Below are 13,309 nucleotides of genomic sequence, written 5' to 3' on the forward strand. Positions count from 1 at the left end.
TCTCATAGCTTTGCAGTAAAGGAGCCAAAGAATTCAGGTGTTTTGAAATCTCCCAAATCTGCTCCAGCTGAGTTCGGGATCAGATGGTGTTTGCATTGTGTATTAAATTCAAATTAAAGTTCTAAAAAATATTCTGAGGAGGCAATCATTTCCATGGGATTGTTTGAAATTGAAAGAAAGTTAAATAGAAAATTAATAATGGGACATAGAGAGAGATTTTTTAATTTGTAGCCCATGATGAATATATATGACATTCGACAGTGCCAAATGCTGACCTCTTCTAAAGAGCTTAGGAAGGAAGCCAGAAGAAGTCAGACAGCTGGGTGGTACGAGTAAGGTTGTTTTGTGGACATTTTAAGTAAGACAGTCCAAAATCTTACATTCAAAGGCATATTGCTTAAATGTTTAAATGTGTATAATGCAATGAATAATTCAGTTTTCCAGACAGAGTGGGAAAAAGGGAGCTCTATCAGATGAGAATTGAGAACATATCTCACTTATTTTAAGATTGACATATCTAAGTGGTTAAGTGGTTAGGCTTGTTAAGAACTAGCAGAAAGGTTGATTTAACTGGAATAAATCATAGCTTAGTGTGTGCAGAAAATATTATTATTAAAATAGCACCATCATTTTCCATAGCACTCAACATTCAGATAGAAATACAAGAAATAACAATTTACAATCTAAAACAATGATATCTAACTGAAGCAGATACACATTGTTGTCAATGCATAGTGGTAAAAGACAGCAGTGAGAAGGTCCTGATTGCAAAAACATTCAAAAAGGGAAGATGAGTGAGACACAATATGGGGTCACGTGTTGTGGTAGAGGTCCAGATTCCTGTTAGATACTGTCAATGTTTAGTGAAAAACAGTAGTGTGAGAAGAGCAAGAGAGTTACAAGGTGGACAAGTTGTTGAGGGCTTAGACTGTAACCTTGGATAAAGAGGTGAGTTTTAAGTAAACATTTGAAGGCCTGGAAGATCTTTGAATGTCCAGTGGAATGGGGAAGGTAATTCCATAGATGGGCTCCAGCATGTGTGAAGTTCTGGCTGTGGCATTCAAATAGGTAATAACTGAAGAGAAGAGAAAGCCATGTGCACAATGAACATTTTGTTTTGCAGTATTACTTGGTGGTGTGACATTGCTGAGTGCTTTGTAAGTTAGTATACTTATATGACAGTGTCCCACACTGTAACCTACAGTACTTTAATACCCCTCCCAATTGTGTCTATGAGTTACCCTCCCATTTAGACTGTAAGTCTTACGGGGAAGGGATCTCCATCCTTCTGTCTCCTTGACACTGAGCACTTAATCTTTATTGTAATTATATTTTATATGTATGTGAATTGTGTTTCTAATAATGGAAATCTGCATACTACTCATATGACTAGTAGATTGCCTCAGGAATACGCCCCTTATGACACTTGACAGCTGTGCATTTTAAGCCTACTGTGTGGTTTGGGGTTGCTAGCGGCATATACAATTACTCACTCATGTCTATTGGAACTGCTAATGGGCACAACCATGTGGGTGTATTTTACATATGCATATCATTTCGCATCTTATTGGTCTTTATGCAGGCATGTTTAACATAGATATGGCATACTTGTTGTAAGGGTACCTGGTGGTCCAGTAGTGTGGTGGGGTGCGTCTGACTTTTATACTTTTATTTTCGGCACTGGCGCGTGGAGTAAAATTCAATATCTAAAGGGCCCTTGACCTACTGCTCGTTGCCCATTGTAGGTCTGTTTTCATAGTTCCTAGGTGCTATTTCTTGTTTGTCCCTGATATTGCCTGTCCCTGACCATTCCCTGCCTATCCTAAACTTTGCCCGTTTATTGACTACTCTCTTGGATCATGATTTTGTATTTCACTACTGTTGTGTTTCACCCAGCCTGTGACCACAACTACTCTCTTGTCTCCTGATTTGGAACTGCTCTGCTAGTTTGGTATTGACCCGGCTTGTTCCACAACCACTCTCCTTGTTCCCTGTCCCTCCTGCTAACGTTTGGTTCCCGTGTCTGCCCAGAACTCTCCCCTTGGTCCTCTCACTATAAGACCTGGTGGCATCTGAATAGCAGAAGGCTCCTCCCAAAGCAAAAGCAGTTATAGGTGGAAGTGTGAGCCAAGGCCAGGACCTTGGGGTTTGTTCTGGATTTGGGATTCCTTATGTAACACTTGTACATACAAATTGACACCTGGACATATTGTAGCAGTGTAACAACACAGCATATTGCCACAAGTCTATAATTGCCTTTGAAGTTATACCTGGATCAAGCGGATTGCCTGAATGTGGGACAGGATGGACATCCAGTGAAAAGAGGCTGCAGAGTTCAAAGTGAAGAACAAGGGAATGAGCAGAGAGCAGGCACTCAAGTCTGGTTTTGGGCCACAGTTTAGAATCTTAGACAAAATTCAAGGGCAAGTTAAGTTCAAGTGAGATCAGGAACAACCAGGTCACAGTGTAGAGAACGCATTTTAGGACATCCTTCAGAAAATTCCTGTTCTCCTTAGGAATGCCGCATTAGGTGCTTTTACCGTCACTCATCCTCCAAATCTGCAGTCATACCTCCGTCCTCTACTCTCCCTTCTCAGCCACCAGCAATACGAACTCTGCCCTCAGCCCTCCGTCTTCCTCCCTCCGTCCTGCGCCCTCTTCCCTCAGCCTTACACCTCCCTGCTCAGCCCTCTACCCTCTTTCCTCAGCACTCAGCCTTCCGCTTTACCTGTTCAATCCTCCGCACTTTTCCCTCCTCTTTCCCCCCTCAGAACTCATCTGTCAGTGTGCTCTCTCTAAGCTTTCAGTCCAAGAAAGAAGAAATGTGTTTAAAACATCTCTATAATAATACTGGCAAAGTAAGGCGAAAGGCTGAGGGTAGAGGGCTGAGGGCGGAGGGAAAATGGCGGAAGGCAGAGGACTAAGGGCGGAGTTCGTATGGCTGACAGTTGAGAAGGGAGGGTAGAGGACAGAATTATGACTGCAGATTTGTAGGATAAGTGACGGTAAAAGCACCCGATGCGGCATTCCTAAGCCGTAGGACATCGCATGGAGGACAGGTATTTCACTGGAGGATGTCCTAAAATGCATTCTGTACGAGTGTCCTTAAATAGGCCTAGCAGCTACTGTCTACTACCTGCCCAGACCTCTGACTGGTTCAAGACTATGCTCATGCCTGCTGCCTGGCTAGCACTATGCTTCTGCCTGCCACCTGCCCTGACCTCTGTCTGCTACTTGACTACTTTTCTACCTACTTAGGAAAAGTAAAGTAGGGTAACTGGCCAATAAATGTAGGATACAAAGAATGTCTTTAAAGGATAAGTTTGATGAAACAGTAATTGAAATTTGCTGGCAGAGAAAGAACAAAATACTGTATGTATGAAAAAGTAGAAATAAAATTAGAAGGAACAGAACTGAGAGAGTAGATGGTAAGATATGAGTTGAAGAGGAGAAAAGAGAGAGTCTCCTCTGTCAGATGGTAGAAAGATGTGAGAGAGAAGGAAAGTTAGAGGATAGGATATAATTCTGTAACTGCCCATGGGTTAGGCTTCATTTTCTGGTGGATGTTATTGATTTTATGTTAAAAATGTGGTTGCAGTATTCAGAGGTTGCTTGGGATTGCAGGTCTGTTAGAAATCAGAGAGGAGAATGATAAAACATCTGTGAAGTCTAGTAGGCAATTTTGTATTATTTTAAATCAGTGCTGTAGTTAGTATTACTCCAATGAAATTCTAGCTTGTGGGTGCTTTTGTAGATGATTTGTATGTGTTTTGTACTAGGGTTGTTTGTTGGTATGACAGTGATATGCAGTAACAGAGGCAATATTATTCAATACAGATATGGTTGTGTGAATAGTACATTGCAACAAGCTCAGTGTATTTAAAATAACACAAAGCAAATGAAAGGCTGTAAACTGGTTGAGGTATGCTGTAGATGAATGTGGTTAAGGATAAATTGATAGTAGGGGCCAATGTGGTATATACAGTATACATACATGCAGTGTTCCAAATGAAATCTATAAAACGCATAGACATAATGTACAATTATGCAATTTGCCATTTGCTCTGTCCTAGATTTTCTTTGTTAGACTGACTAAGCTTTTATTCCTGCTTTGCAAGATTGGTTTGCAGTGAAAGGTTAGCACATCATTTTCAGTGCAATTGAAATGTAACCTTGTCTGAATCTTGCTATATAGAACACCCTGCAGAGTCCATTTTAGTCTGGCTTCAGACATAAAATTAAATCACTGCTGAAAGTGGAGTTCAACTATGTTATTTAAATCCTTTCCAGCCATACATTGGGAAGAACCATTAAAGAGAGAGACAAGTCAATTATGAAGAGTAAAAATCTGCTCCCAAGCATGAGGTTCACGACTGTTTACTGCTCATTACATTGTGAATCAATAAATTATGTTTGACTTGCATTGGTAAACATTTTTTTACCTCCAATGACTGTAGTCATATGTCTTTTATATTTTATATTTGCATCTGTACAAACTACAGAAATATTGAATACAATGCCAGGGGCCCGCAAGAAAACCTTAGACCATAGACCAAATCTTCAAACTACTTATCCTACTGCCTAACTCGGCTTCTTTATTCTCCTAGTCACTTTTCTTTACATACTATAATCTATCCTTCTGACTATTTCTCCCCTTTGTTTCCATATAGAGATAGGGAATGACCAAATGATTAGGAATAGGAGTTCCCAGTGACATCCATCAGGAATTTTCCTGGTATACTGGTGCACCAGACTCTTTAAGCTCTTCAGTTACTAAAATATGCACCTGTTGTCAGTCAGTACTCGCCAATATCTTAATATTCATTTGTTGTTTAAATCACAGTTTCCCAATATGCTATTTTTGACACATGGGGGAATTGTAATAACATTTGTGAATAAAAATGTCGAAATGTAATATTCTTCATTGGGATTTTATTGCATTTGAATCTTAATTGCGCATTGCAAACCTTTAACACCTGCTTGAAGGTGGTATAAACTTTTAGAGCAACATAACAACTTTTTCATTAAAGGATAAGTAAACCATTGAAATAAGTGAATGTAAAGTTGATGAGAGTGCTATTCTAAGTACTTTTGTCATTTACATTCATTATTTATTTTCGTTTTATTTCAAGATATTAAGGGATACATGTGCTGTTAATATGAATGAATTTTGAAAAAGAAAGAGGCTGCTCTGATGTTCTTCGGCTTAGGAAAACAATTAGAGACCTTTCTCAAATTTTTCCTAAGCAGAAGAACATCAGAGCAGATTCTTTCTTTCTCCTGACAGCTTCCTTGACTACTCGGTGGTCAAACTGGTCAGAAACTGACCAGCTGGTGGCGTTGTTGTAACACAATTCATTCATATTAACAGTACATGTATCCCTTAATATCATTGAATAAGAAGAAAATAAACAATGCATGTAAATAACAAAAGTGCTTAGAATAGCACCCTCATCAGATTTACATTCACTTATTTTAAAGGTTTACTTATCCTTTAGTAAGTTTTAGTACATAAACTGCACATTATCACAAACTATAAAATTTGCAATCATTCAACTGTCATATGAGGGGCATTGTGAATCGCAAAGGCAAAACTGTTCACTTTGCGAACATTTATTCTCATTGCAAACAAATTGCGTTAGAGGCCAATTTTACATTACCCCCACCCATGGTGTTTATACAAACACAGATTTTAGGGCAGAAAGGTGCTTTTTTGCCATGAGGCCATGTAAAGCAGGCACTCAGAGAAGTCCTCCACGCAGACTTGCCAGAATTGAAAGTATATTTAAAACTTTACTTTCAATTTTAAGTCTTCCTGGAGGACTCTTTTTTCAGTGTCTGCTCTACAATCTATATGGTATATTCTGCTTCCATAAGCTAAAGGCTTAGGACAGTGCATCTGGGCCTCCACATGAACGTGGTGAGTTCTTGGCACACTATATTTACTTTTTTGAGGGTTATAAACTAGTGACAAGTAGCATTTTGTTGGCAAATGGACTCCCTGTTAAGTCCAATTTCCATCTTTTTTAAACTGACATTCCTTTAGAGCAAAGAGGGCAATGTGCCCAGCACCCCATCAACTCACTCTGCACAAGAGAAGAACAAGTGAGTGGGGGGATAGCATTGATAGCAGCCCCAGAATCAATCTTAATGGAAGAATTTAGTGTGAACAATAGCAAGCTCTCAATACTGAGAAACATATTAAGTCTTTATGTGCCATGCACTGTTTAGCACCAGAATCAAACTAGCAGCATTCCAATGGCTCTGTTCTAGTTTTTCTTGATCTATGCAGCAAGAAGAAACACCTGCACCATGCATTGGGTTGAATGAATTAACAGGAAAGCTGAAAACTGTTATAAATATCCATATTTATTATTGTACTGTGAATACAAATTAAGCATGTGATACTGAAATGAAGAATGAATATTACATTGTAGATTTGCAGTTATAGTCATCCCCGTTTAATTAGGATTAATAAGAATTAGTTTCCCTGTCATTAGATTTTTTTTCTGCACAGTCCACGTGTATTATCACATGCAGAATTAGTGTAGAACAATACGGATACAATTAGAATGTGCTGTGTACATCTATAGCAGCCCCTAAAACTCTGGTGAATCAATCCTCTAACCCTTTCGGGATTATATGAATGAATTTTAATGCCAATGCCTGTGCGTACTATAAAATATTTTTTGGCATCCAGCTAGTTAATTCAGACATGCAGAAACATCTGAGAAATGTAATTATCTAGCATGGCATTGTGATGTTAACCCAGCTTCCTTTTAACAGGAAAGCTTCAAACCATTAACCAACATTCTCCTTTGTATAGAAATGAAATCCTTTCTATTCAAGCAGTTGTTAATTTTATGCATTTTCCAGGCAGGTGAATCACAGCAAGTGAGCGAGAAACATTGTAGAGCATGAAAAGGCAGCTGCCAGGCTTCAGAGCCAGCCTCGCCTTCATTAGTTCCCTCCATCCTTACATGCCCCTGCCTTTTAGAAGCATTCCCCAGTGCAATCCATTAATACATGAACACACAACATGTAAAAGAATGATTGGCAAGGCAGGGTAGAGCCACAGGGGAGGGCTAAATTTAGATATTTAATAGGTGGAAAACACAAGTATGTATTTACAGGTCTAGGATGGGGCACTGACTTAAAAATAAATAGGTGTCTTGATTAAAAAGCTGTAATTTATATGGTCACTAGAGTACTCAACTTCTCCAATTGATATCTTCTCCCACATGAACTCTATGGAGTACGTTTACTAAAGGGCGAAGTAACTTCGCTAGTGAAGGAGATAGACTCTAGCGGTATTTCACTCGCTAACGCCAGGCGAATTTGCGCTCTGGCGAATGGGCGTAACTACACAAGTTCTCTAAGATGCGGATTTTACTGAACGTTACCTCTTGCGCCAGACTTGCCTTTGCCACCTCAGACCAGGCGAAGTGCAATAGAGTAGATAGGACTTCCTCAAAAAATAGTTGAGATTCCCAAAAAACGCTGGCGTCTTTTCCTTTTTCAGGGTGATAGGCTGCATTTTTTTGGGGGTAACCGGCTTCCCCCCTACATTTCCTAACAGATGGCACATAAACTATACACTGGGCTCATGGGTAGGGGGATATAACAACTCAAGTTATTTTATTAAGGTTTCCCAGGCTTGTGTAGTGTAATGTATTTGCTGCAACATATACGTCCATTCAACTTCAACTTCCTGATGTATGCAAATTAGGCAACGCTAGCGCAACTTCGCTTTACTTGGCGCAGTAATGGTAGCGCAACTTTGCCAGCGTTCGGCGCCCTGGACGCAACTTCGGACTTAGTGAATTAGCGTTGTCCTGGAAAATCTACGCCTGGCGAAGTGTTGCGCTGTGAGCGAAGCTGTAGCTGGCGAATTTTCAAAGGTTAGAAAATTTTCCCCTATGAGCAGGTGCCTATGTTTGTTTTTGTAAGAAATTAGTAGAGCCCTATAGGAGGAGCAAATACGCATAACCCTTACTGTAAGGATAACTTGTAATGCATTGGGTCATTGTCAGGGGTGTAACTACAGAGGAAGCAGACCCCACAGCTGCAGGGGGGCCCAGGAGGTATAGGGGGCCCAATGAGGCCCAAATAATGAGCGATTTCAACATATGTTGGTAAAACAGGACAATCTCTGGATATGATGGGGGGGGGCCATAAAATGAATTTGCTGTGGGGCCCAGTAACATCTAGTTAGGTCAGTGGTCATATTTGGTCATAGGCTATGGTTGCTATGCTGAAATGATTATACTTTCAGGACAATCACAATAAGAACTGTAATAGAAAACACAGTCCAGTAAAGTATGTATGCCCATTTGCTGTGTTTGCAAAGATACTGACATGTGGCATGAAATACATTCTACAAATTCTAGTGTTTCTTTTATTTGAACATTCCACATTTGGAAAGTATGTCTATAAAGAAAACCCGCAGACTACCACTTGCTGGTATAGAATCTTTATTTTGTGTCAAATAACAAAGCAGCTCCAGCGACAGAAAGAATGCTAGGCCATGCCGCAAACATCCATCTCTAGGCTTGCAAAGAGAGCTGCAGAGGAATGTGTCACTTAAAACACATAAAATAATATCTACTATGTAGAATGTATCACTATGTAAAAAGCAAAAAATCTATGGGGCAAATTCACTAAAGAACGAAGCGCCTAACGCTAGTGTTAATTCGCTAGCATAGCGCAGAATTTGCGCAACGGACGTAACTACGCAAATTCACTGACGCGCGAATTATTCTCAATGCTACCTTTTACGCCAGACTTCCTTAGCCACCTCAGACCAAGCGAAGTAGAGTAGATAGGGATTGCTTCAAAAAAAGTTAAAAAATTTTCTAAGTCCCAAAAAACGCTGGGGTTTTTTCTTTTTTTATGGGTGATAGGCTGAAAAAGATCGAAAAAATTTTTGGGGCTACCCTCCTTCCCACCTACATTTCCTAACTCATGGCACGTTAACTATACAGTAGGCACATTTGTAGGGCAAAATAAAAAATTTATTTGTTGTTTTGAAGGTTTCCCCAGCTTGTGTAGTGATGCTACATATACCTCCATTGTAACTTCAATTTGGCGCTGTATGCAAATTAAGCATCGCTAGCATAACTTCGCTGTGCTTGGCAAATTAACGCTAGCGTAACTTCGCAACCTTACGCTTCCCCTGAGCGCAACTTCGGATTTTAGTGAATTTGCGTAGCACTGGCGAAAATACGCCTGTCAAAGTGTGGCGAAGCAGACGCTGGCGCAACTACGAATCTTAGTGAATTTGCCCCTATGTCGGTAATACAGAAATCTCATGTTTTTTTTGGATAAGGGATCTTTCTATCATTTGCATCCCCGTATTTAAAGGGGTCTATTAACATTAACATTATCATGTTGTATAAAAGTATTTGATTGAAATGGAGTCTATGGGAGATGGCCTTCTCATAATTCAGAGCTTTCTGGATAACACATCCTTTGTATTATCTTTAAATATATAAAACAAAATTTCACTATTTTACGATGAAGATTGAAAATAAACACAGGCTGACCAAAAATCCCTGGCCAGCAGTAAAGCTATGCCTATACATAGTAACCTGTCCAATTTACTGTATATAAGGAACAGCTACATATATAGTAACACAACACAGTTAAACTTCAGAGACCCTACTCTATGGAGTTACAAATATACATCCTTACAGCTTTGGATATACTTGGCAATATTTCCACATAAGCAATTCCATTGTCCACTCTCCAGCAAACTTTTATTATAATTATTATTATTATGGCAAATGTGTCAAGGTGTATGAGAGGATGTTACTCTAAGGCTTCTATACTATTCATAATGTGTAAATGATCCCCTGTGAATCCCCTGTTAGCATATACAGGTATAGAATCTGTTTTCTTGAAACCTGTTATCCAGAAAGCTCCAACTTATGGGAGGGCCATCTCCCATAGACTCCATTTTAATCAAATAATTCACATTTTTAAAATGTATTTCATTTTTCTCTGTTACAATAAAACAGTACCTTGTACTTAATCCCAACTAAGATATAATAAATCCTTATTGGAAGCAAAACCAGCCTATTGGGTTTAAATTATTTTTTAGTAGACAAGTTTTGGCAATCCAAATTATTTCCCATTATCTGGAAAAACCCCAGGTCCCGAGCATTCTGCATAATAGGCCACGTAGCTGTAGTACTAGTGAGGTTGTGGTCCTTTTTATACAAATTTCTCCAGCCTGATCCATAGAGGATATTTTAATTTCTTGTCAGCAAGAACCTCTGGTCCCATTTAATTCTGTAACTCTTGTCTGTTAAATTATTGCAAGACCCAAATTTGTTATAAATTGCTGTAAAATACTGTGTAACTTGCTGGTACTATATAAATAAATGAATATGATAATAAGGAGTATTTGGGCCACCAACCCAAGTCAACGCCAGTTTCTGAGAAAGTTTACTTTTCTGTTAAAGCAAATACCAAGCAGTGAAATCAAGAGGCCCACTATTATAAACTATTAAAAACTGTTTTAAATTACAGTGTATGTCCACTGGCACTGGCCCGCAAGCTCCCATGTGGTACTATTAAGCCTAAAATGTAATATATTCCTGGTTTTCACAGTGCTTTTAAAGGAGAAGGAAAGGTTAAAATTAAGTAAGCATTATCAGAAAGGTCTATATAAATATACCAGTAAACCCTCAAAATAATGCTGCTCTGAGTCCTCTGTTAAAAGAAACACCATATTTCTGTCTTTCTATTTCATACACATGGGCTTCTGTATCAGACTTCCCTTTTTCAGCTTAAACCTCCAGCGCTAGGGCTTGAGCATGCTCAGTTTCTCCTCTTGCCCCCTTCCCCTCCCTTCTCCCTGTTGTTATCTGAGCACAGAGCTATGAGTGAGCAGGGAGAGACTCAGACAGGAAGTGATGTCACACTAAGATAATATGGCAGCTGCTATCCTAAACAGGCATATAGCATATAGAGCTGTTTACTCAGGTATTAAAGCATTCTACAGAATAACTATAGTGTTATAGCTTGCATAATTTTTGCTAATCTATTGGCAATAAACTGCCTCTGTAGCTTACCTTTTCCTTTAAAGGGACAAAGAGATAGAAAGGAATTCTGATGATTGGCTGTTTAGTACATGGCAACACATGTAAAGATACACAAGTAAAAATGATGGTCATACTCCCAGAGATTTGTCTCAGTCCTTTCCCTGACAGGCATTACAAACCTGTGGAACACTGCTGCAAAGCTGTCACTTGATAAAAAATAAATTGCTAAGGGCCTACTTTAATGTGCTTGAGCAGCTCAAATGGCAGACTAGGTCAGTTCTGAGCAAGCACAAGATTCTGACAGACACAGTTACTCTGAAAGCTTTTTGAAGCTCAATGTGAATGACATTTAGGGTGAGATTTGGGGATAATATCTCAAGTAATAAGTTTCTCAGATACTCAGCTTGAACATCACTTAGAAAGACAATTAGGGAGAAAGATTGTAGTTATCCTTGAAATTATGATTGAATAATATATGTGTGTCTACTTGTAACCTTATTATGAGCAAACTAAATATTGGACCTCAAACAGCATCCTGAAACAAGTCCAAAAACCCCTGATGCTATGCTATAATCTTGCTTTATTTATAAGTAAAGCTAACCAAGAGACAAAGCAAACCCACAATTAGACATTTCCTTTCATCAAATTAAAAAACACAGATTTGGCTCAGCAGTAAGAACAAAGTATGTAAGGGACATCATGTAAATATAACATAGATATTTTGCCCACAAAGACTTGTTTTACAGAACAATAATTGGTAGAAAAAAAGATTTTTTTTCTTGCAGATACATGATCTTAGACTCATCTCCCTTTCTAATCATGAGCAAAACACCACTTTTCAGTAGTAAGACATATAAACTTAAGAGACATATAATTTAAAGTAAGTATTGCTGGTTTTAATTGGTCACCAGGTGGAGCTCTGGGGTATGGGGAATCCCTGGGTAGGTGTTATATAAACAAGAGATCCAGACATATCTAATTTTTGGCTGATATGAGAATCAAACGAATGACGCTGGAGAGACTGAGGCCTGCCACCTCAGAGAGGTACTAGTAAGAAGCATTAGGTAGGTAATTTATTGGTAGGGTAGCTTGGTTGAGCTTGCTGTAGTCAGTGAGAGTCTGGTGTAGCCAAGCAGCTAAGCTCCAACATATAGAGAGAGAAGGACCAGTGTCCTGTTGATACCTTGCTTAGATTAGGGACCAAGAGGAGAGGGGACAGGACAGGGCCTAGAACCACAGCATACCTTGTACCCAATGCTGAAAGTCTGTTAAAGTGTACAGTGTCCCTGACTCAAGGAGGAGACAGGGAAGGTAGGCAGCTGGTGGGACCTAGTGACCTGGTTGGGATACATTCTGGAGGATTGTGTGTGGCAAGAATCACTGCGGAAGCTATGCTGGTGATTAAAAAAAGAAACGTTTGGTTCAACTGAAAGTCATGCGGAACCTTCCATTTATTTGCTTCTAAATAGTTACTACAATCCTCAATATTGTGGAGGTGGTGCAAGTAAGAGTCAGCTGAGTTACATAGGGGCAGATTTACTAAAGGTCGAAGTGGGCTTTTTTTAGTGAAAATTCTCCAAAATGACAATGCGTAAGAACATAGCCAATTTACTAAAAGGTGAAGCAGACAATTCACTAGCAAAAAAGCTCAGTGGTAGAGAATTTTCGCACTGCTTCACCAAGCGAATTTTTGCTCAGACAAACTATCATTTCTCCGCAAATTCATCAAAGTGCGACCTTTCCAATCCGTTACCCTTTTCTCTAGAGTCTGTTTTACATACTGTTTTATTAAAAAAGTTAAGAACATTTAAAATTTTCAACTCACATTTGTTTGCATAGTTTTGTTAACATATAGGTAAGTCTTTAGAGGTGTCACCAGTTTGAATTCAAAAGGAGGAGGTTTTGCCAGCTTCTCTCTCCCTCGTGGTGTCTTCCCTGCAGCTTGCCTGTGACATCACTTCCGCCTGACGCTTTTCACCGACCCAGTCGACTTCCTCAGAGGCAGAGAGAGGAAGCCGATTGGGTTGGTGAAACTCCTCCTTTGAGTTCAAACTGGTGACACCGCTAAAGACTTACCTATATGTGACCAAAACTATGCAAACAATTGTGAGTTGAAAATTTTAAATGTTCCTAACTTTTTGAATAAAACAGTATTATACTATGCAAAATTTGTATCCTTACCTTGGAGCCTAACAGTGGCTGGCGGAGGAGAGGAGGACACTGGGAATTATTATTACATGTGATGTAACCACCATTATCTT

Source organism: Xenopus laevis, chromosome 4L (genome assembly GCF_017654675.1).
Source record: "Xenopus laevis strain J_2021 chromosome 4L, Xenopus_laevis_v10.1, whole genome shotgun sequence".
Classification (NCBI taxonomy): domain Eukaryota; kingdom Metazoa; phylum Chordata; class Amphibia; order Anura; family Pipidae; genus Xenopus; species Xenopus laevis.